This window comes from Pagrus pagrus (assembly GCF_965226575.1).
Source record: "Pagrus pagrus genome assembly, chromosome: 5".
Lineage (NCBI taxonomy): Eukaryota > Metazoa > Chordata > Actinopteri > Spariformes > Sparidae > Pagrus > Pagrus pagrus.
The window spans coordinates 27,036,772-27,061,827 of NC_140189.1; the positions used below are offsets into that span (position 1 = coordinate 27,036,772).

The following is a 25,056-nucleotide window of genomic DNA, read 5'->3' on the forward strand; positions in this document are numbered from 1 at the left end:
TTGTCTGTGTTTATGTCACGTTACGGTATCCTTGACTGTTGACTCGAGCTGCATGAAAAATGTGGGGAAAGAAGAGAGAGAATCTCTGGCGAGTGTCAAGTGGTGCGACGTTGATAAAGGTTCTCAGTCATCCAGGTCATGGTAACTTCTAAGTGTTGTATCGTAGGCAACAGGAACTGAAACACGTCCAGTTGCCTACGATACAGTACTTACTACCTAATGGTCCATCCTTGTGTCGTTGCTGGCTAATGTAGTAATCTGTCTGTTTGCCGCGGATAAACGCTGCATGAGTAAGAATAAACAAATAAAGACTTGTTTCACTGGTGGTGAATATACCTTTAAACAATCCCCACTGCTGATGAAAATGTTTCTGATGTGACTGGTTAAAATGTTCACAGACAAGGTTAAGTTTTATTCACCTTAAATTGAGTCTTGTTCGCCGACTTGTTACCCTATCAAATGAAACTTTACTTTGAGTGAACTTGTGAACTTCTCTGGGTATGAACATTTCTAAGTACACAACTCAACAAAATATACAATTTAATACAGAATTCCTACATATTATATCTTTAAGGAGTCGGTCTCCTCTCTCACAATGTCTCTGGTAGAGCCTCGGTACCCTGTACCTTTATCCTAACAACTCATATTCACTGTATATTTAGAGTTGTGATACATCACTGAGGATTGCCCGTCCGTTCCCTGCCACTCGGGAAGGTGTGCATTCAGACGTGGTCAGACAACACATTATACCACCTCGTTCGATTGAAGCATATTGAACCCTTAACAAAGCTCTTCTCTGTCTTTACTTCACTGCAGCATCTTAAAAGATTCATTAAACACTAACGTAGGGCTGACTGCCGGCCCTTCTTGGAGAGTTATAATGCACTTTTGCTATAGTAGGTACCAGGAACACTATATGTGTCCATAATCATATACACGGTTGGCTGCCCAGGCAGTTCAGAAGCTATAATCCCACATCCCATTTTCATTTGTCTTTCACAGAATGTGCGCCAAGTTCAAATTCAGTGTCCAACTTTTACCCTCCCTGATACCAGTACAGAATACGTTTTTATTCTCTTCTCCCATCTTAAATTTATCTGGCCTGTAATCTTTATTCAAGGGGTTATGTAATCATTAAGATTGTCTTATGTAAGGTACAATCGGCAGGAGATAAATTATCAATGATCCAATGTAATGCCGCTTTCTCCGTGCATACACAACCTCTGAGCCCCTGTGGGGAGACGAAGGCATCAAAGCAACCAAAATACTCACGTGTATGCACAATCATGCTGTCACGCACACACACACAACATACGCTCACATACAGTACAAGCACAGGAGGGTGCGCACACAGCGGGGATGTGAACAGTAAGACATGTAGATGCACATACATCACACTTGCACGCAAGAGTCATGCATAGATAGACAAACACACCCGAATGCAGACAATGGAGACAGAGTTTGGGTCACCATGGCAACGGCAAAGCCCAAAGGTTTGTTACTGAAACCTAGTTAATTAGAGAGAGAGAGAGAGGGGGAGAGAGAGAGAGAGGGAGAGAGAGAGAAGGAGCAGGAGAGTAATGTCGATACTCGAGGGAAAGTGTTTCACCATCTGTTAAAACCCCCATGTACCCGATCGACTGTGGATCCAGTGTAACTGTGTGTGTGTGTGTGTTTCTGAGGTGTTCACACACTGGCCACAGTTGTTGAACGGGCAAAAACAAACACACACAACTGCCTTCTCCCACGGCGGCGAATACATGGAGGCTAACAGTTTCTTTTCCTTATTGGTATTAGATGACTAATTGGAATAGCTAATGCTGAGCCGCTAAATAAAGCGTGCTAGCATCTGCTGCGGAGACACACCAATTATCGGAGTGGGGAAGGGATCAGGGTGCTAAGTTATACGACTACAAACAGAGAGAGAGGGAGAGCGAGAGAGAGAGAGGGAGAGAGGGGGGAGGAGGGCGGGTAAGTTGACAGGGGGAGAGCGGAGGAGGAGAGTGCGAGGTGTCAGGGGGACGGAGGGATGGAGGGAGGGCTCAGGGAGAGAGAGGGAGGGAGGGGTGACGGAGAGTGAGTGAGAGAGACAGAGACAAAGTGAAAGAGAGTTGAGGGTGGAGAAGGGAGACGCAGGACTAAATTTGCTGGGAACATAAAACAACAAGATGGAGTGTACATCTTCTACTTTCTTGGGAGGTAAGTAATGACAGCGGGGGGGGGAGAAAGGGGGAGAGAGAGAGAGACATGGAGAGAGAAGGATGGAGAGACTGATGCAGCAGTGAAGGACAGGAGTTAAATGCTTAAAAAGCTTGCCAGACAGAGGAGGAACAAAGTTGGCAAAGAGAGGACGAAAGCGCTCATTTGGTGTTTGGCTCTGAGTAAAAATTGAGGTTTAACCACCTGTGCGCGTGTGTGTGTATGTGTGTGTGGGATTATGTTGAACGTCAGGGGTAGTGATGATGACAACAAGCTGAAATCTCCTTCAGCTCTGTGGTAAACCTTCTTCTGTCTTTGCTTTCTGTGGCCCTCCATCTTATTTTTCCTCCTCTCTGCTCTCCTCGCCCTCTCCTCCCTTATTCCCCAGGCCCCAGAGCAACCTGTTTGTGTATTCATGCCTCTCCACCCCTCTCTCTCTCTCTCTCTGTCTATCTTTCTGTCCCTCCCTCTCTCTCTCCTCTACCCACTTGTCCTAACCACCATTACACCTCTTTGGGTCATTTAATTTCTAGACATCATTTAGCCGGTTCACTTGAGAACGCCAATCAATTTGCTGGCGTCCTCCTTATGGAGAAAAAAAAAGGACAAAGCTCCTGATGGAGACAGAAACCTTTATCTGAGATTAAATAAGATTAAAGTACAGCTTAAGATGAGCTTCTTTCAGCAGAGGAGGGTGAAGATTAAAAGAAGACACTTCACCCACAAAAAATAAGACATTACCAATTACAGATTTTGATGTTTCATTTATATTGCATCCAAAAAAACAATCCAGATAAATTAAGGTCAAAATTCCTGCGAGGCTGATTTTGAAGATCTGTGTTTTAGTGGCTTTCTTTGGCCATTCAACAAAAGTTGTTGTCTTAATACAAAAGACGGGCATTTCTCCTCGAGGTCGTGGCTTTGACGCACCGAGATCACGCAGCAAACAAAGACAAACACCGTTTCATCCTCACAACACAAGCATCTCATTGTGTTCGGCTCGGTGGTGAAACAAAAATACCTACAGCAAAGTTATCTGAACTGACACTTAAGTGACACGCAATGAATCAAAAGCTGCTAATTATCTTTACATTGTCACAATGCGTTCTCACCTGCAGTGACAAGATGACACAAAGCTTCTGTTAGTCACTCGTTACAAATTAAAGGTGACGCGATGAGTGGTGAGTGAGAGCTCAGACAACATGGAAACAGGGGAAAGTTGACCAAAGTTCAACTTGATGCAAATGAGCAGTGGTGCTGTAGACAAATGGCCAACTTAAAAGCAGATGTATTCACTTTATGTTCTCTCATGTGAAGCCTCTCTTGACTACAGTTGGCAAAGAGTTCAGCACTTCCTGGATAACTCGAACAGGAAGGCCCAGCACACACGCTGGCCACAAGAGAGAGAGCGACTACAGAGAACAAGCCAGTCAAAATGTACAAAGCTGAATCAATGAATTAAGAGATGATAAATAATTTGCAGATTCGACTGACAACACGTGAAAAAAAAAGTGTAGTGGAAAGTTTTGATTCCATTTGCCCAAACCATTTAAATTAATTAATGCTACAATGACTGGTGGATTAATCAATTAAGAAGACCATGTAAGGGATTTAACGACATAAATTAGGGCTAGGCTGATTGCGATTGCAATATGTAATTATTTTTAACATTATATATAGAAAATGGTTAATCAGTTAATTCAAATTTTGACATTTTACTCAATAATTACAATTACGCAGCTCTTAAACGTTCTCACTCAAACAGGACGTCGACGTACTTTCAGGACTGTTTACTAAACCTCTGGATCTTTGCTCGGGTTAGTCCTCTGGGTATCTCACTTACTCGGTAGCCAATTTGTTATTCAGTGAGTCTCTAAGATACAACACTGTGCTTCTGCAGCCCTGTGGTGTTAACAGGTGGAGCTCTTGCACGCGCACATCACACATAGAGCCCCACCCCTCCACCTGTGAACAAAGGACTCGGTGAATGTAAATCAGAAGCTCCACAACGGTTTGTTCGGATTTTTCTCAGATTCTCTACACATCTACTGACAAAGATACTTACTGTACACGGTAAGCATCACAATCTAACACAATGGCAGTTGATGTCAGTCTGTTGCATCACAGCCTTAGAGCCTATTTGGCTCCTTATATTCACGCTGTGTCACTACTAACATACTGTGGTGATGTAATAAACTGACCAGACATCAGTCACATGTTCAACAGGTTAGTTCTCCTCATAAATCTTTAACAAGTACACACATGCAAATATGTGCACAGGCTTTACATGGGCCGTCTGTGGTCTGACTAGTTTAGAAATCACAGTCGAACAACCCGCGTGGTGTTTTGACAGGAGAAAATAGCCACAGTATTTTACTTTCAAACTCATTAGTGCAAAACGGTCTGCTGTACCGTAAACAAAGAAGCTGGTGGTTCGTTTTAAAATACTCCAAAAAGAACATTAAAATGGCTCCATACTGCTTGCCCAGTGCAATACAAGTCCTAAATTGATTTGAAAAGACGTTGCTTACAACCATGACGTCATTACAGCTTGTCGTACAGTACCAGCACTTTTCGATTAGCAGCTGCAGTGAAGAGTTTGGCTTGAAAGAGGTTGAAAATAAAATCAATTCAGGATCTTGGGGCTTCCTGAGACTTGGATTGAGCCCCACATGCTGTATGGAGCCATTTTTTTTAATTTTTGGGTGAACTTATCGTTCAATACAAACATAACAAAGTCATCATATTGAATCAAAGTTTGGTGAGTCTCTGAGTTTGAACCAGACTCTGCCAATAAAACCTGTTACACACTATTGGAAAATGTTCCATTTTATACTTTTCACCCATCTGCTTTGTGACTATTTTGCATGTTTTATGCTGGGAGTTTAAAGCGATCGCATGCTTTAACCTACTTTTACTTATTAAGACAATAATTGCCTGCACAGGGCTATGAAACTGATACCATGAGGGACGGCGAGACCATAAATTACACTAATTTACTGCAGACGCACTAATAGCTCCTGTAGGAGTATGACTGCTATTTTTCATTAAGGAAACTGTTAAACAAAATGAAAAAAATATGAAAATGATTTTAAAATGATCCCCCATTACAACAGCTATTTGATTTTCTGTGATGGGGAAGAACATTACAAAATAATGTGATGCAACGCGACAGAAATAAAATCAATGCACATAGGAGACTTCTTCCTGAACACTTCTCTGATACAACCCTGACATTAACTACACTTTACAAACGCTGTAGTGCAGGAATACTAGATTTAGATTGCATTTTATTGTTCACGTGTTCATGTTAACAGTTTAAATACAGCAAATTTGACCATTTTAAAGTAGATTCTGACCAATAAGCAGGACAATATTATCTTATCGCACATATACCTGTATCAGTGAACAATATTTATGAGGTCAATGAGAGACAGTGATGAAATTACAGAGAGCACTGAGACGTCTGTAAAGCTCAGCTCAGCACGTATCATGGTTACAATTCTTAAAAAATCAATTTGTGAGACCCCTTATAGCGTTAGAGTTATCTGTTTGTGCTTTTAAGTGAATATCTCCCAAGATACACATATTTCCTGATACTATTACAGATCCAACAGTCCAGGATGAGCCAGGCTGTAGTTTGTACCAGGCATGGGACCGTATAAAAAATTCATGTCAGGCTTATCCTGTCCAAAATAATTGTGATTCACAGTTTTATTCTGATAATAACAAAATATGCTTAAAACACTTATAATAGCACTAAAACATACTAGTATCACTTAACCTTATATTATGTTATGAAACAAATATTTTAATTGCAATGGGCAAGATGTGCCTCGACTCTGGTGACAGTCTGGTTCAGTATTTTGGATTGATTGAAAAGATGCAGGCTCGTCTTTGTTGCAATTCAAAATAAATCAGGAAATCACTACAGGACTGTACGTTATTGAGCGAGACAGCTTTTTCAAGTCACTCCTTTGAGGCTCTTCACTAATATCCCAAAATTGGAAATTTACTTCAATCAGCTTATCCTGAGTGTTTTTAACCTGATCTGCGATAAGATCTAATATCCTCCCATCCCTTGTTCACTGTCAACAGCAATAACATCTCATTCTGATTGTGACTGTGAATCGGACTGTGGGAGTCGCTTGAATTGAATCAGGTTAAATCTTGAGAGGCTCTCTCTGGAGGAGCGCCAGAGGGTGCTGGTGGTGCAGCTGCACCCGGGACAACGGCCCCGAGACGCCACACGGGGCCTCTTCAACTGTGCTTTAAAATTTGTGCACGTGCATCGATGTGTGCGTGTCTTTCGATGGAGTCAGGGGGTTCATACTCTTAAATTTTTTATGCACTTTTATTATACGTTTGCATTTGTGTTTTGTAAGCGTTGTATAAGCTACTGGATGTCTATTTATCTATCTATCTGATTTGCACCCAGCTATGTCATATCCCACCAGTGGAAGCTACCAGTGGTGGAAAGCGTACTGAAAATCTTTACTCACGTATGAGCACAGTTACATTACTGAAATATTACTCAATTACAAGTAAAACTGCTGGCATTACAATAATACTTGAGTAAAAGTATTCTTCTCAAACGCTACTCAGAGTATTAGTTATTTTTTAATCGTTAATGCTGATGCATTATTAAAAGCAGGCGTTCAATCAAAGCGGTTTCTATTCCTCCAGCGATCATTGTCACCTCTCAAAACCTGCACCTGCTGCAGAGTTATGTGATGTCGGGGTTTTAACTGGCCCGTCTGTGATCAGATGGACGTGTTGGCTTGAAAAATGCAGACAAAAGGTTTAGACAATAATTCAAATTGTACTCAGATTGTGATTTTAAAAGTAAATCAGTAGATTGAATGGTGTTCTTCAGTATGAGTAAAATTACAGACTTGAAAATAATACTGAAATTTACTTGATAACAGTAATCTGAGTAGCTGTAATTAGTTACTTAGACCCCTGGAAGCTAATATTGCTGTGTATGCAGCACCCAAAGGCCTAAGCTGTGGTAACTTGCCCAAAGGTAATAAATGCAAATTAATTGTGGGGTAAGCCTAGCAGGCAAATAAAAATCATTGGTCACAAAGTCCGAATTAAAACACATCAATACAAGCTGACTCCCGGTCATTAGCTGACAGAGCCTTGGGGAGATGCCACTTCTTTCACTCCCCAGTCCTGAGCCAGTCTGTCAGTGACATCATTAGTGCTACATGGACCTGTTTGTTTGAATTAAAACTCAAACTGACTCTGACATATAGAGCCAGTCTTCTCATGGGAGAAACCTTTCTGCTCGCTCCCCTGAAGGACTGAAATACACTCGCTTTCCATCTGAAAGGGCCCCAGACTGACTGCATGTAGGCGGCCCCTGAGCACCAGCAGCTCCACGCTCTGTGTGTGTGCGCGTGTGTGTGTGTGTGTGTGTGTGTGTGTGTGTGTGTGTGTGTGTGTGTGTGTGTGTGTGTGTGTGTGCACCTGTCAGTCTAATACTTGGTGAGTTGTCGGTAATTGCTGGACCGTTGCGACCTGCTGAACCCCTGTAACGGAGCTCAGAGAGCCACTGTAAAGAGTACCCCCACTACACACACACACACACACACACACACACACACACACACACACATTGACAGAAAACAACCCCGCGCGCAGCCTCGGCGCGAGACGAAGCAGGAGAAGAAGAAGAAGAGGAGAAGGAGGAGAGAGCGCGCGCTGGAGGCGACACCTGTCAAGCCGTCACTAAACACACTTGGTTTATTTTAAAAGACTGAGGCGCCCCGAAGACTTTGGGGGATAAACCGAGGTGGAAATAGAGATTAGTCGCACCCACTGGCGCTGCTTTACGCTCGGGGAGAGACGCGGGGCGCTCCGAGGAGACGGGAGAGGAGGGAGGACCGTGTGGCGTTCACGTTATGACAAGCCCGTCCGCGGAGTTGAAGGAGCGAAGTTGACGCAGGTTAGATGTCGGCGGAGGGGAGCGAACTGACAGCGGGAAAAAACGTGACTTTATCCGAGGTTAGTCTCTCTCCCTCTCCCTCTCTCTCTCTCTCTCTCTCTCTCTCTCTCTCCCTCACACACACACACACACACACACACACACACACACACACACTCGCTACAAACACATGAACCCACAGTGGAGCTCGGAGTGGAACAACAGGGTGGGAGATAACTAGCGCACATCGCGGAGCTCCGGTGCGGGCAGACCGACACATCATCATCCTCCTCTTCTTCTTCCTCCTCCTCCTCTTCCTCCTCTTCCTCCTCCGACCGGCGGTTGAACGGGACTTAACGCACCCGCGACAAAATATCTATTAAGTTGAGAGGATGATTTTGACAGGGATGCCTTGAAGGGGAAGCGAGGCAGAAAAATGGATAACAAAGGTATGATCTGTGTCGGGTTGATGACTGTGCATGGAGAGGGTGAATGGTTAATTCAGGTTAGGCTGAGAGGTTGATGCTAACAGGCTTTCTTTTTTAAAAAAAATATATGTGCGTGTGCTGTGTTTATGTGGACGTGTGTACATGTGTGCTGCTACCTGCTGGACCAGGAGGAGGGAAAAAAGCCCCCAAAAAAGAGTGAGATTTGAACAGCAGGGGCTTCAGAGAGTTGCAGGCAGAGGGAGATTAAAGTGAGAGATTATACTTTGTAAAGAGACAGAATTCCCACTTGCATGTTTTCTCTCTCATCGCTCTTTCCTGCTCCCTCCCTTTTATCCCTCATGTGAGCAGCACAGCTTGTGTGTTTTTCATGTGTGCGTAATTGCATGCGTCCTTTCCTCTATGTGTGTGTGCGTGCGTGTGTGTGTGTGTGTGTGTTTGCATTCGTCAAGACTGTCTCCCAATGGACATGCCCTTCTTACACGGCAACACAAACACACACACACACACACACACACAGGGGCCCTATGTGCTTTGATGCTCCGGACACCAAAAAACACACACAAACAAAATGTTGCGTCATGCGACTCATTCCTGCAAACATCTCACACACACATCTCTCTCTCTCTCTCTCGCTGGATGTAAACACAAACATACATCTGAGCAGGCGCACACACACACACACACACACACACACACATACAGTGTACAAGTACAGGATTAGCAGTCATACGGGGCCATATTGAGACAGCAGATTAGAACGAGGTTCTCGGGGCCAAAGTGGTACCGAACATGGGATTAAAGAAGAAAGGCAGCGATGGATGGATGGATGGAGGGATGGAGGGATGAGCGGAGGACAAGGGAGGAGAGTGAGAGGCAAAGAGACCAAAAGGGGGGCAATAGAGAGCGAGAGAGAGAGAGAGAGAGAGAGAGAGCAGCACAGAACATGAGATTAAAGTGTAATGTCCTAGAGAGGGAGAGAGAATCCAGGGCAAGTCATGCAGTTAGAGGGAACTGCACATTGGCAGAATGTGGAGAGAATAAAGAAAAGGAGAAGGCTGCAGACACTCTTCCTCTATCGCCTCCCTTTTGATCTCCTCTTATTCACCCATCCGACAGCAGGAGAGGAGCGCTGCTTATATAACTCTCCATTTGAAAACACAATAAGCCAAGAAGGGGTGAAAAACACAATGGGGATCTCGCAGATTGTTAAATTGTCACAAACAAAATTAAAAAAACACAGCCTGGGCACAGAGGTGCTCCCAGTCTGTATCGTCTCTGTGCCTGAATGGCGGTATTTTTCATATCCTGCGGTCTGTTACGGGCATCGTTCACCCGAACAAAGGGCCCCGCGGTTTACACCTCAGAAGCAGATTGGGTAAAATCCTCAGCAGCACCTGTGTGCAGCTGTCCGAGCTTCTGTTAAGTTTGAAACAAAGGCGTGTTAGTGCCAATGTATCGGGCCTAACATGTGGTCCTTCATTGAGCTCAAAGAATTATTCCTGACGGATTAATCTGGTCTTTTAAGCAGCTTTTAGTCCTCATGTATAAGTATTGCTGACTTAGCTGTGCCATCAGGTTGCTGATGCCAATACGAGGCCAATATTAGACTAACAAAAGGTGTCTCATCGAGAATTAGCACCGCATTAAAATATTAACAAAGAGCCGGATTTTCTGCCTTTTCTAAAAAAACAAATAAGAGATTACATCTTCCTCAACAGAGTATAATCCTCTAAAGCAATGGCTAAAATGTGTACTGTTTTGTTGAAGAGCTGATTTTCTGTGTAGACTTTATATTAATTAGGCTCAATACTGAATCTGCAGCTACATGGGTGGATGAAGCTGATGAGATTTGCTGGAAAACACTTAAACACCACATTGCAAAAACAAATCCTTGTTTGGTGTCGTTTTGATTCTGAAACCAGCAACTCCAGATCATTTTGGTCACTTAGGCGCAATGTAACAAGCTGACATATTATCTCAATATTTATCAAATTTATATTTACGTGGCATCCTTGAATAGCAATGGAAGCACAGTATTCACTCTCTGTTTAGCTCTGTTTCAGTTGTCACCAAGGGAAATCTACCTCCCTGTCTGCTAAATGTTCATCAGCTAATCACTGCCTGCTGTTTGGTGTTGGACATGTAGCATACAGGGTGTTTATCAAAGCCTTTTTTAGTACAAATAGTAACATTGTGGGCCTTAAAACCAAAATAATAAGCAAGGGGAGGACGATCTCACCAAAAAATAATATCCACAATCTAGACCATGATCTTTTTTCTTAAATTTGAAATGCCCTGTTGACCATAGCCGGACATGAAATAGACTATACATTTCTCTTGATTGCATTAAAGATTTTTCTTTTTTAGCACAAGCTCCACAACGAATGTTAACTAGAGAGTGAAACCAAAGATGGTGCCAATTCAGTCCAATGAGAATTTACTTATATGCCAAAAGGTTTCCTAGCCACTGGATTTACCTGCTGATTCTAGGAAAGGAACCTTAATAAGAAGGAAGGGTCAGTACGTCACTGAATCTTTCTTTGGTGCCAGACTGTGGTGCCAGCTGTATTGAAGTCTATGGGAGATGCATGGAAAAACGCACTTAAACCCAACATATCTACCTCAGATGACTTCTGATGAAGAAATGCCTCCAGAAAATTAAAGAGCACACTTCAGAGAGGAGGTGACCGACGCAGTGTAATTGCTGTCTCGTCAGAGATATTTGGTCAGACTGGCCCTGTCTGCCATGCCCTGTCAATCATTTTGAAAAAAATAAAAAAATCTGTCGTGAAGTCTGAAGTGTGCAGCTTTATTTTATGGAAGCATAATGGAGTAGATATGTTGGGTTTTAGTGTGTTTCTCCATGCTTCTCCCATAGACTTCAATACAGCTGGCACAAGATTCTGTGACGTAGCGACCTTTCCTTCCTTTTTAGGTTCCTTGGTTATGCATCCCACTGAATATGCGCAGTACAGTTTCTCCCGCTGGCCACACCCATGAGTCCCTGCTCTGCCCATAGAGTTTACATAGTGACAAGTGTCCAATTTAGCTGCAATACCGCAAGTGGCCATTGGAAGCAAGGCTGAGCGACGCCCACACATCTAGGTCTATTATACATTCACGCTCATGTTGCATTGTTTACATCACCCAAGGAAGAGCCGCCTGAAGTAATTCATCCAATCAGCATAGCCGTCCAGTTGGCTGCATCACTCTACTGGTTTGGATCTGCTAGTCAGTGAGGTTATGTAACGTTTGGAAACAGAAGTGAGAGGACATTAAATACCACTATCTCTATGATCTGCTTGAAAAAAGTAGATTGCGGACGCCTTAAAGATCGATCACGATCTAAAATTGTCGGATTGCCCTCCCCCATAATGAGCTGAAAGACAATAAGGCAAAATGTAAATACAGACTCATACATTTATGTGACTTCTATAGTATTACATCTTGTTTTCCATTGTTAGTATAAAGACTTAGAACTTGATCAATTACTGAAAGCTGCTTTTTTATTCCATACCGTCAACTGTAAAACCACTGTAGTTTTCCCCTCGGGGTTAAAACCGGCTTTCCTCAGCAGCGAGGGCATTTTTCCCTGGCGGCCATTTGTTCAGTTTACCAGCGAGTGATTGCATGTAGGGGTGGGCAGCGTTCAAGGCGCTGGGTCAGTGCCCTGTGGCAGGGCAGCAGGAGATGACTCTCTGCGCTTCATGTATCTGAGCAGCGTGTCTACAGTCCGGAGGCTGTTTGACCCTCTTATGTAATGTGCCTACCTGAGTGACTTCTGATGCTGTTCATCTATTAATTCATTATTTTACAAGTCTTACCTTCATCATCTTTATAATCTCACACTGTAGCTTTCGATGCATTAAAAACTAGGGATTGATTTAGATCATTTTCAGACTGTCCTCGGCTTTGTTTTCACGCCTACAGACATGACGTTCAGCATTAATGTTTCACTGCAAAATATAAATAATTCAGCTGTATGAAACCAGGACTGTTACAGAGCATATCAATGCTTGTCGACTTTGGCAGGCTGTTAACATTTCCTTTTATTAATGATTCAATATTGGAATTGGTACCCGTCCAAATCAATATACGATTGTAACAAATGGAAGACGTCCATGCTGCCTTCGACTGGCTTTTCGCGGCGGTTAAACCTTGCGCTTTCTTAGGAAGGTAAATGGTTAAGTCTGGATAAATTGAACCACAGCAGATTGTGCTTTATTGATCAGCAAGAGAGGAAATTGTCTTGTCATCTTCATGGTCATGGTATTCATCAAAAAAACAAATGGAGGACGTGTAGTATATCGAGCCCAGTAATGAAGTACTACATATTTACAAAATCTAGAAGAATATGTGAAGGTATTCTCTGGCTCAAAAAACCTTTTACTCTCTTCGCATACAAGAAGAACAAACCAAAAGAACAGGGGTAGGAGGAGAGCGCCTGCTATATATACTGTATGTGTCTCCAAATATACCTGCGTATTAATGTTTCCAGGCACCCCACCCTATTAAAGCCTGTGTGTGGGAAACACTGCACTTGGAGCCATATTTATAGTTCAACCCGCCCCCAAAACAATGATTTCATAACCGTGTCCTGAACAGATTTATAGAGCCTCAGACTGAGACACTACCCAGCATGATTTACTGAGGATTACAGCAAATTTTCCAATGTTTTACCAAATACTAGTGGAACATGAAGCTCATTTAGATGTAAACAGTCAAACTGACAAGTGTGGAGTCTGACCTAACGCTTGCACTGTCCCAGATTATAAGAAAAACAGAAGTTGATAAGAAAGTAAAGCTCTAACTCTAATACAAGTGATAGAAAATCATAATGTAAATGGTGGCTGTGTGCCCTTATTATGTCATGTGTCTGATCATATCTGTCACGCTATGTAAAAAAAAAATAATTGAAAATGTAAGGATGAAATAGTCCTGACTGCAGCGGGCTCATGAAATGACAAAGGCCCCATTTATACGAGGTATTAACGTGTGATCTGTATCTGGATAATGACATTCAATCTTTGGGCCTTTGCATTTACATCCGGTGTTAACAAGCATTCTCATTATCTGCATTCGTCCCACATTGTGATCGGATCTCAATAGAGCTCAACAGTGACCGCCTACCTTTTGAACGGCTCCGGTTCAGGAGGTGAATTTCCCATTCATTCAGTCCATTGACGTTTCAGAAAAACTTCATACATAAGAGTTTTAAACCTGGAACCAAGCCAACCAATCAAAAAATGAATTGAACTCACACATACTGCTAGACGGCCACCGATTTTCATCGTGGAAAAGTGTCCATTGGGTCAGAAATGATGGTTTCTCTGTGGTAATCTGACCGTAGCAGCAGTAACTCGCTAACCAACATGACTTTCCGAGGTGTGGTAAACATTTACATGGTGACACTTCAGGACTGATCGTAATAGATGTGGAAAAACACAGCGTAACTTGATATGATACACGATTCCACTATAATTGATACATTACGAGACAATCATCTAACAATATGTCACAATATCTGTCTAACTGAAGAACGCAAAATACGCCTACAGAGGGCAAAGTGTAGGAATGATGTGTTTATTCACTCCGTTGTTGTGTCACTTTTACAGAAAATTAAAGCAACGCTATGTAATGTAGACAAACAAACGAACTATATTTGGTGCCAGTCTTTCAATAATCGTATCGGAAAATCTCCTCTCGTAGGTGACATAGTACTTGTACATAGTACAAATTGTTTAGGCGTCACAGCCGAACTCAAGAGAGGGATCATTCATATTAAATAACTTTTTACAAGGGAAAACTTGCTATCTGCTTCAACTATTTGTATGTTGGGCTTGCTTGAGCAGGAGAACTATCACCTGAATCTGCAGCTCCCCCTCAGCTTTACAAAGCTTTAGACTGAGCTTCAGCTGTCGAGCAGCAACTTTGCTGTTTTAGTTTACTCTCACTGCTTTCAGAGTGTTGTTTTTCAGGCACAAAGGCAGCTGCTTCCAGTAAAAAAAGCTCTTAAAACCCATACACTACCTGCTCAGTAGCAAACAGCAGACAGACGCAGTTGGCGATGAGCTGGTGAACACAGAGGAACATTTAGCAGCTAAAGAGCCAGATATTTCCCTTAGGAGTTGGTAGAGACCAAAAAAACAGAGATAAAAGAGAGTGAATATTGGGCTTACATTCAGCAGGTAGCCACACGCTCCAATTACCTCTTGCATTAACATTTATTTCCCCTACCCACACAGGATATCCAGATGCATATTGTATGCCAGGTGTAAAACATACAATAAAGCGTATATGTTTTCACACATGCCAACAGCTTGATAACCCACACACCAGTAAAATCCACTTTTTCCTTTCGAATTTCCTCTTTGCTTGAAAGGCAAAACAATCCGAAGAGCTTAAAATACAAAGACCAGCACATGCATTCATTTCCAAATTGAATCTACGTAGGCCTCGTCATTGTCATAGTTTATGCCTTATGCAATCTATTGTAGGAGGCAGTATGGCTCCAAAACCCACTGTGCTTTTATGTAATTGAGGTTGTGCCATGTTTTGGCTGAGAGTGTCCCGAAAAGACATAATAAATAAGATCACCCAAGAAAACCTGAAATAAATATATATCTCACAGGAGATGCCAGATAGGAACATTAGAGAGATGCATTACACAAGAGAAGGTTTTAACAATTTAGAAGGCTTTCTGACACACAGCCATGGACATATACACACACACAGACACACACACAAACACAACGGCTTTGCATTACGCTGTGTTAAATTGCATTATGGCTTTGTGTCCGTGTGTGTGTGTGTGTGTGTGTGTGTGTGTGTGTGTGTGTGTGTGTCCATTTGTTGGAGCAGAGGAATAGTGTGGGAGATGCAGGCAGGTCAGAGAGAGTAGGAGTCACACAGAGAGCAGTTCAGAGATGTGCTTTTGTTTGTGCAGCACTGATGACTTCAGAGCGCCCGCGCTGTTCCCTCACCTGCCTTTAAAACCAGCCACAGACACCTCCAGAAATACTGGACCTTTGATTAAATGCTGCCAGTTATGAGCTGAATAACTGGACAAACCAGAAAAAAGATGGAGAATATTCTCACTTACGCAAAAAAGACCACACGGCTTTCACCCTCTAAGACAACAGATACAGTTAGCATTGCACCTCACACAAATTAACTGTTGTCATTAAGCTTGATTTCCACAGGTTAATTAAAGTAATTGCAAATTTATCAGTCGGTATCCCTGCCAGCTGAGATTTCTGACAAATGGTGTTTGTTGCCGTGGAGAATCTGTCAAAAATAGATGCCGACAGAAAATACTTTGTATAGAGAATAAATGCAGTGGGGAAAGGAAAGCAGAGAGCAAAGATGTGATGGTCTGGATGAGAGGTTCAGTTGATGCAGAGAGCGATTTCCTTTTGATCCTGCTTGGATCAAAGGCTAATGGAGAGGGACAAGTATGAAAGTGTTAATGAATAAATCAGCACCTATGGCCAGGGGTTACTGATTATTTTGGGAATAAAGAGACATTCATCATCTCATTTCTGTACATGGAATTTTTATGTTGTGTTACTTTGGTCCATTTGTTTTTATTCCAGTGTGTTTGCGTTCTTAAACACTCGATTGCTTGTTTCCCTCAACAATAAGAATTAAGGATTCGATGTGCAGGATCAGAACCAGAATAATAACTGGAACAAATGCCCAACTCTTTCTGCAGGCACATAATTTAAGCCCCTCATATTCGGCCAAATTGCAGAACATTTTGCAATGGCATCATTGAGACACAAGCTCCAGACTGTCTACATTTTCCAATTTTGTATCACTTGCACTGCAGTTCACATCTGTTGCAGCAGTCTGAGTGTGTGGCCTGCAGCAAAAATTAGTGCTTCGATGACATGTGGTGCGTGTAATTCATTTGGAACTTGTGTGTTTTTGTTTAAAAAAAGCTCAATTTTAGGATTTGGGGACTTTCACCAACTGCGTGCCTTTGATGGCAATGTTTCCTGACTTAGCCCACTGATTAATGACAACAGTGATGTGTCTGTGTCTATTTAATGTAGGATAGCGTCTAATCTCCACCTTTTAGTTCTTCTTTTGCTTTTTCTGCAGTTGGTAGATATCTCGGGGCTTTTCTGAGCTCAGCTGTCTTTTTGTAGTTGTCTGTGCTTCTTATTGAATGTTCAAACGTCTTCACAGCCAGTCAACCTCTATGGCTATAAAAAACAAAACATACATTTTGTATACCGAAACCAAATTTGGACCAAAAAACACAGCAATTATGAATAATAACACAACTGTTTCTGGAAGCTACAACCTTCACAAGAACTGACAAGTCTTAATTTGGATCGAAACGAGCATCTGAGTGGACCCGAATGCCAAATTACCACTAACTACCATGGCAACAAAGAGTGAAAGCAACTGTCACGCTAAGCGCACTATCGGAGATGATCAAAAAACAGAATAAACATGCACACAGGCCAATTACCGAGGTGTAGTCAGAAAGTGCTAGACTCTCTGCAGAGCATGACAAGATGGCGCTTGATCGTGAGGTCGCCTCGCAGGAATATGTGTTTGACCTGATGTATTGAATTCCAATAGATCTCTCAGGTATGCAGGGATCACGTTAGACGCTTGAATAAGCTTTGATAATTACCCTATGGCCTTTTCTGGAGTGTGCTCATTGTCTCCTTATAATGAGGAACAGAGGTAAACACAGCCAAAGTAGAACGACTGCTGGCTGACTAACAGACACGACTGGCAGGAGCTGCATTGGTTTCAGCGCACTCGCTCAGTCAGCAACAGCACATTTCACACAAGTAATTTTTTTTGTCTTTGTTTGAAAACTTCAGCTGCTGTGAGACCTTTTTTTTTCGTCGTCGAGAGATAATAATGAAATGGAGAGTGGTGGGGAATAAAAGAGAGTAGAGAGATAAAGAGTTGGTGGGGTAAAGCTTGTCAGCTGGATCCCGACCTTCAGCACCGTGCCTTAGCCTGCCACCAGGAGGCCACACGTACTTCACATCTTATTGGATTCAAAATGACTTGTTTCGTCTGTCATCGCCAGCACACACACATACCCACAGAGACACACACTCGTACACACTCACAAAGGGCTCCAGGGATTCTGCTCCAAAGGCATAAGTACTAAGTTCAACCTAGCGAGAGTTATTGTGACCTATCTAAGAGTGCCTTCTGGTGGGCTGTTGTGTATGTGTGTGTATGAGTATGTGTGTGGGTGTGTATTAGTGTGTATGAGGGTGTCCGGCCCCGTAAATTGCCTGTCTGTAGATACTTCCTGTGCATACCCCATTCTGAGCAAGACACAGAGAGCAAGAGAGAGAGAGAGAGAGTGTAAATGCTTTGAGCTGGAAAAACCCTCAATCATATTTAATGGGATTATTTATCCACATACTGTCATGAGGCGATGCGTATGCATGCTGGGCTGTGTGTAGAAATGTGTGTTTTGCTGAGAGATGGGGTCTATCATAGCATCTCCCAGCATATAATATTGCAGGCAGATGGGCGTGTGTGTGTGTGTGTTTCTTTCTGTGCAGATGAATGTAGTGCACTCCTCCTGCGCTGATAGAGAACAGTGTTAGACTGATATAACAGGCCAATTTTAAAGCTGTTTATGCTCCGTTCAGACATTGGCCAGGTCACATCGTCCACTGCTGATGTGACGGCGGCTCCTGTCTCAAAGCAGCCACTGAATATGCTTTTATGCATATTATTTTCTTTATCGCAGATGGCTAAAGCAGGGAAATCATTCCAGCATGCTGTGGGAGGATTTTACTCGCAGCTTCAGGGGTGTCAGTCTGTAAAACCTGCAATGAAAACGCGCCTCACCCTGCCGTAAGGAGCTGCCAACCCACCTAAAAAGCTTTCATCTGCGAGGGTTTCACTGGCTTTTCAGTGTCCCGTGTCTAATTGCCGTTGCAGAAGGTTTTTTTCGGTCCTGCCAAGCAGAACATTCTCTGAATCATTTTAAATCTGAGTTACTCTTTGCAGATTTTTTTAATTGAAAGATGTGGAATGTTTTTGGTCAGCAGCCGCTTCGGCCAGAAAATGTGAACACTCATCATTAAACCTGCATATTTGCCTAACCGTAATTGGAGGTGAAGCGAGTGGGTGAAGTAGCTGGACTCAGGCTGGCAGCGCTGTGAATATATTGTCAGCACCCAAGGCCGCAGCCCTCAGAGAGCCCCCGGAGAGATAATACAGTTTATTTACCGCTTATGCATAAAATCTCTGTGCTGTCTCTGTAGCCCACAGTGCGAGGTCTGACTGTTTTAATTATTAGCTGCTGTGTTTAAAATGAAGCCGCCAGCATTTTCATTATTCGCACCATATTTATGCAAAACACCTTCACTCTGGGTGTCGTGTGTGTGTGTGTGTGTGTGTCTGCTCATCTCCACCTTCGTTTCTTCTTTTCTCATCACTACCTCCTCTCCCCCTTTATCTCTCGTCCCCACTGCTGTCCTGCCTTTTCACCTCCTGTCTTCCACTCTTAAGCCGGTCCCCACCTCCTCCTCCTCCTCGACCTCCTCCTCCTCCTCCTCCGATGCTCTCTTTTCCTCTCTCCAGCAGCGCTCTCTCTCAAAGTCTCGTTTACTCCCTCCTCGGCTGTTCATTCCTTCTTTGGAGACCGGTTTCCTCCGGGGCAAAAACTCTACAGCTCACTTTGTCTCCCTGTCCTCCTCCATCTACGCTCCCCTCCTTCCATCTCCCTTCTTTATCCTCTCTCTTTCACTCCTTTCACTCCTCTCCACAATACAATAGGTTTCAGGACCCATCTATTGAAAATTCCCATTTGCACTGCCTGCCTCTCAGAGGCTTGCTCACATCTTATCACTGCTGGAGTTTTGTCCTGGCTGCTGCTCAGAAGAAGCAGAGGAGGAGACGTAGAGGGGAAGAAAGGAAACAAAGCGAGGAACATTGCCACCACACACATACACAGACAGAACGGGGTGGCAGGGAAGGATTTAATTTAAAAAGTTTATCTTTGATTTTCATGCTCTGTCAACAATTCCTCCAATACAGTGAACTGAAATGAACCGAAATAACCTGAACCCACATGTAAAAAGGTAGGGCTGTGCAATATAAGGCATATTAACAATGATAGCGCTAGAAAATGTAATTGACAAGACATTTAGATGTAACAGCGATACATTAATTTGTATGGAAAGTAGATAGTAACCTCATCCCAACACAGAAAGCGCTCACTCTAAGGAAACTAAGGAAGACCTTGGCACAGAAAGCAGCAGATCAACAGTCACAACAGCTTCAGACGTAAACAAAGTTATGTTTACAATCAGTGACGTTCGCAAAAATGCACTGCATGGTCATCCTATATTGTTTACATCCATTTTTGTTAGCTAGCACTCTATTGTGCTGCCTTTTTTTGGCCAATCGTTACGTTTATTTGTACATTAATGCAGGCAAATGCAGACTTCAACCACTTGTGCTGTAATTTACATGTATTAATCACTTTCTAATGGCCGTATGTGAGCATTTTGTAACGTGACGTGAACAATGAGACCTTCCCCGTCTCTCACAGTGTCTTATACAAGCCTGTGGACGATTTATTTAGTTGTTTAATGCTGCTGGACTGTGGATTTCTTTGTGAAGGACTCAGGTCAGGTTTTTCATGGCAGTCAAAGAAAGTGACCTTATGTATGTTCTCAAGTGCCTCTGTCCACTCCACCAGCAGAGAGCAACAGTAGCTAATGTTGGTTTAATAATAGAGTCGGCTTACATAAAGTATCGACCGGCGTCCAGCACAACAAAGAAGTTCTACAGAGCCCTTTTAATTATTTTTCATAATCTGAGAGACACTTTGCACAGGAAGTCAGTTAATTATGGGACCTTGGGATCCTAGTACCATTTTGCATCCCAACAACAATACAAGACAATAGATGTTTGCGTGTGGCCTGTGGCCTAGCATTAAGTTTCTCTGAGTAAAAAAGTGTGGACACCCTCTGTAATGAAGTTGAAAACCTGTTCCCACAGAGAGGGCGACTAGCACAAAAATCACCTGCGGCACCACCAGAGGAGAGGTGCCTGCACCCTCACCAGTGATTAGACCCATCCCCAGAACAAGCAGCAGGGCTCTCACAGAGCAACACCTGCAATAAACCACAATATTACTGTTCATCACATGTTGCTGCATTTTTAATCACAACAGACACGGTGCCAAATGTAACTGGAGGATTTTCAACAGACAAGATTTTGTTTCTTTTTGCATGATTATTTATTTTAAAAGATTTACTATTTGCAACTCTCACAATTTTTTGTCATTTAGGCCCTGAATTTCCAGCTTGGTAGTCTTAAAATATTCTATACTAAGCAGAAATACTAATATTTCTAATATGAAATAAACAAACTTCTTGCCATTTTGCCCCAGCTCATATAAAAAGCAGCAATAATGATAGGAGAGAGGAAAAACAAGTAAAAAAAAGCCAAGGAAAGAAAAAGTAGACTAGAAGAAGGGCGAGGAAATAGACGAAGAAAAATACAGAATCTAAATGGAAAAAGAAAAATAGCGAACAAGAGGAAAATGTGTTGGGGGATGAATGTTCGAAAAAAAAAACATGTCAAAAGCCTATTAAATAATCTACAGATGCTATTTAACACATCCCAGCAGAATGACGTCGTCGACCTACTGTATAAGCAAATTCAGAGATAATTGACCTCAACACTATTCTGAGTGAGAGGAGAGAGATGGAGGAGAGACAGAAGCAGAGACTGTACCGTGGTGTGAACTGCCATAGAGTGTAAGTGGGAGGTAGTGTTGTCACAGTGCATAATGCTGTTGCTATCATTATCACTGGCTGGAAGAACAAAGAACAGAGAGAGTGTGTATGTTTCTGTGTGTGCGGGCCCGCAAGGAGGGAGAAAGTTCATTCAGGGGTGAAAAGAGCAACAAAAGTGTGAGTGTGTGTGGCCATGTAAAGGAGGCTGTCTTTCTGTAAGAGTGGGATTGATCTGGAGAGCTTTGCATTAGTGGGTATTTGTGTGTGTGTGTGAGGTGTCCATTTTAGGGGAACAGCTGCTGGTCGAGGCTGGTGGCGCACAAACCACCCAGGCACAGCTCTGCCTTGTGAAGCTGATAATAGCAAAATGTTACTGACACATTTGTCCTGACATTTGTCAGCGGCACTGTGGCATTTTTTTCTCTGCATGTGTCCAAACAACAAGCATTCTGTAATTTTGTACTCACATCCCTGAAGTCAAACTATGAGAGAAGTGCTTAACTGTAAATGGCAAAAAAAAAAAAAAAGAAACCACAAAGGAACAAAATGTCACCGTTGATTATATCTTACAACCATAGCAACTTATTCGTATCAAATATGTGACAAAAGTGATACGAACATTACTACATCACTGCCACTTATAAGCTACTGTACTGCCGCGTTAAAGGAGTGCACTTAAATCTCTCTAAATATATTTGTGTCATTCCTGAGCGACTGAGACAGAGTCAGGGCTGGATTAATGCTCGGCTCACTACAGGGCTGTTGTAACTCTTTTTTTCAGGGGGAGGGGGGAGGATATTATTTTCTGTTGCAAATCTGGATGATGCACTAAGGCGGCACGAGTGTCCACGTTCCATCCAATCAGATTATCGGGGCCAGCTAGCTTGCTTTGCATGCAGCCAGAGGGAGCGCCCTGCTCACCGGCAAAACGAGAGCTCCTAACATCAAGGCTAAACAGTTTCCTTGTGATCCAAACGTTTCCAACAAGTCTACAGCGCCGAATACTCCAAAAGTCAAAATGTATTGAAAAAAGATGGATGTGATCATTTCCAAAATTAACAACATGTTTGTATCTATTAAAATTCCTGCTTCAATCCATGTTTGTTTCAAGATCAACATTTTCAGTGAGGTCATAAAACTTTTTGTTCCCCGGCTCGCTGCCTTTCCTTTTGCTGCAGTTCTGGTATTGACAACGTTGCCATGGAGTCAATGGCAGAGTAATATTTTTAGTGATGAGCAAGGTGTGCTGATTTGAGCACATTCATCAGATTGCTTGGTTGAAGCTTCTGGTAACAATGTCCATAGTTTAAAGGGTCAAGGCCACATAACGTTTCTCTCTAGCAGAAGAGTGCTGGGTTGAATCGCTCGCGTGGTGAGAGAAAAAAAACGCTGCATGTTGGTTGTGATTGACATTAGCTAACGCGATGGTAACATTAGGCTGAAAACACAACCAACAACAAGCTTTCAGTGAGTGGGGTGATGACAACACAACACTGAACAGCAAGAGTCAGAGTTCGGACTCTCTGCTCCCACAAATAGACTTGTCTGTCTCTGTTATGGTGGTTTCTGTCTGATAAAGCTGAGGATAGCCAGACACGGTCAGAACAGGCTCATTTATTTTGAGTCAATGTCACACACGCCGACCTGCTGCGGCATCAAATGTGTATTAATCCACATCTGAAAAAAGTCCCGGACGAATGCACCATTTTCATTCATGTTTGAGTGTCGTTTGCTAAAAACTACAGTGCCCAGCTGTTTTAGGAAAGCATTTAGTCTTTTTCTCTTTAAAATGAAATCACATAATTGTAATGTGTTTTTACAGACTTTTGTCTTCATTAGCATCAAGTTGGCTTGGAGCAGAGAGCCGGAGCCAAGTCGAGAAGGTCAGAAAGTAGCGAGAGACGGTCGAACACTTTGTTGGTTTTAATCTTTTCTGGGAATTTATTCACAGTGAGAAAAATGTAGATGAACACGCGCCTTGTGCTTTTTAATCGCTTGCCTGCTGCAACTAATTGATGAGGAGTCCGAATTAGCTGCAGAAATAAAGCCAATCCCCGGTGTGTGTTACAGCCGAGAGCCTCCCTTCAGATTGTAGCTGCTTATCCCTCCTCTGTCGCTCCCCTCATCTCTCTCTGCCCCTCCCTCTAATGCTAAATGGAAGCTGTGTGTTGCTGCGTTAGAAAGCTAGTCACATCCCTCTCTCCCTTCTTTTTAGCCCCTCTTCGAGTCTCTCCCTCTCTCTTTTTCATTTCCCACCTCTACCTTGCTCCCCGTCTATCCTTGACACTCTCTCTCCGTCTTTTTCTCTCTCACTTGTGCTCCCTCCACGCCGACACCCACGACTGAGTCCGCCAGAGTCACGGCCTTCGGAGCCTGACAAGAATTCAGTGCCTGCACAAGTGTGTGTGTGTGTGTGTGAAAGAGTGTGTGTGCGCATATGTGTCTCCAAGCATAGATGAAATATGAGCTGTTAAATATGAATGCTGGGTTATGTTCCGATGCCATGTAGTCACGCCACTCATGCATGGAGGAGTAGTAAAAATGGTCGCGCACACATGGCGTTGGCTCAGTGTGTTTGACAAGTAACTGTAGAGCTTCTGTGGTATTATTCTGCATCACATTTGCTATCCATTTGTCTGTGATACCACGCACACACACACACACACACAAACACACGCAGAAGCAGGCCCTGAATTCAGGCTTCACTGACTTTAAACCTTGCTCAGGCTGACAGTAATTTCTGCCTCCAAATTACATTCCAATGGCTTCATAAATCTGCTGCCTCCTCCTCCGCCTCTTTCTCTTTCCCCCCCGTCTTCCTGCCTCTGCTTCTCTATCTTCCCCTCTTCTCTCCGCCATCCCTCGTCTCTTCCTCTCTCCCATTTTACTCCAGCCTCACTTCATTTTTCCTGTATAAACCTCCATCCTCCTCCTTCCATCTCCGCCTCTATTTCACCATCTCTCTTTCTCCGTTCCACCCCCCACCCCCCCCCTCACCCCTGTATCACTTGTTTTCTCGTTTCCCCACACTCCTTCTCTCTGGCGCTGGCTCAGTAAATGAGAAACAGGGAGGCAGAGATGGGGTGGTTACGTGTGCGGGGTAGTTAAACAGTCACACACACACACCATAAATCTATACAGATACATGCGCGCACAACACAAATGTACACACACACACACACACTCACAGATGTGCTCTCGAACATGGTGAAAATGCAAATACACACAAACACGAGCGCACATCCACAGTCAAACATCATAAACAGCACATTAGTCTTTGATTGAAAGACAAGCACTTGTGCTGCCATATATTTGCAGAGCCTCTAAATTGACTTGTGCACACACACACGCGAGCGAATTGCGAGCGTACACGTGTGCACACACATTTTTAATGAGAGTGTTCATTTTACAGATAGTGCCTCTAGGTGAAATAATTGCCAGTGTTGGGCCCTGATGGCTGGTCCAAGTGCTCTCAGGCCAGTTGTCTTTATGGGCCATGGAGGGCCACGAACACACCCCTCGTCTCCCTCGCTGCCGCTTTAACTGCTGCTCCGCTGTAGCCGACACACACGCGCGCGATGAAGACACGGCCATAATATGCATAAGCACACGATGTAGACACCAACTTACGCATTAATACCAGGCACACACATACACACGCGCCAAGGCAGAGGCCAGCAGAGAACAATAGGGCCGTCTGACAATGGGGCTCTGAGGAATTCTCTCC

At 43.3% G+C, this 25,056-nt stretch overlaps 2 protein-coding genes across 5 annotated transcripts in view; one reads left to right on the forward strand and one right to left on the reverse strand.

Moving 5' to 3' along the window:
• macrod1 (mono-ADP ribosylhydrolase 1) overlaps positions 1-25,056 on the reverse strand; it is a 134,302-nt gene that overhangs the window by 66,146 nt on the left and 43,100 nt on the right. The gene's annotated exons all lie outside the window — the stretch shown is intronic.
• Positions 2,114-25,056, forward strand: part of flrt1b (fibronectin leucine rich transmembrane protein 1b) — a 37,887-nt gene continuing 14,944 nt past the window's right edge. Inside the window, exon 1 of one of the 3 annotated variants that reach the window (XM_084352873.1) lies at positions 2,114-2,199. The gene's annotated coding sequence lies outside the window, so the exon portion shown is untranslated. Of the gene's footprint in view, positions 2,200-7,856; positions 8,212-8,291; positions 8,581-25,056 lie in introns of those variants that run through there. The other 2 variants (XM_084352871.1, XM_084352872.1) reach the window with 2 other exon arrangements.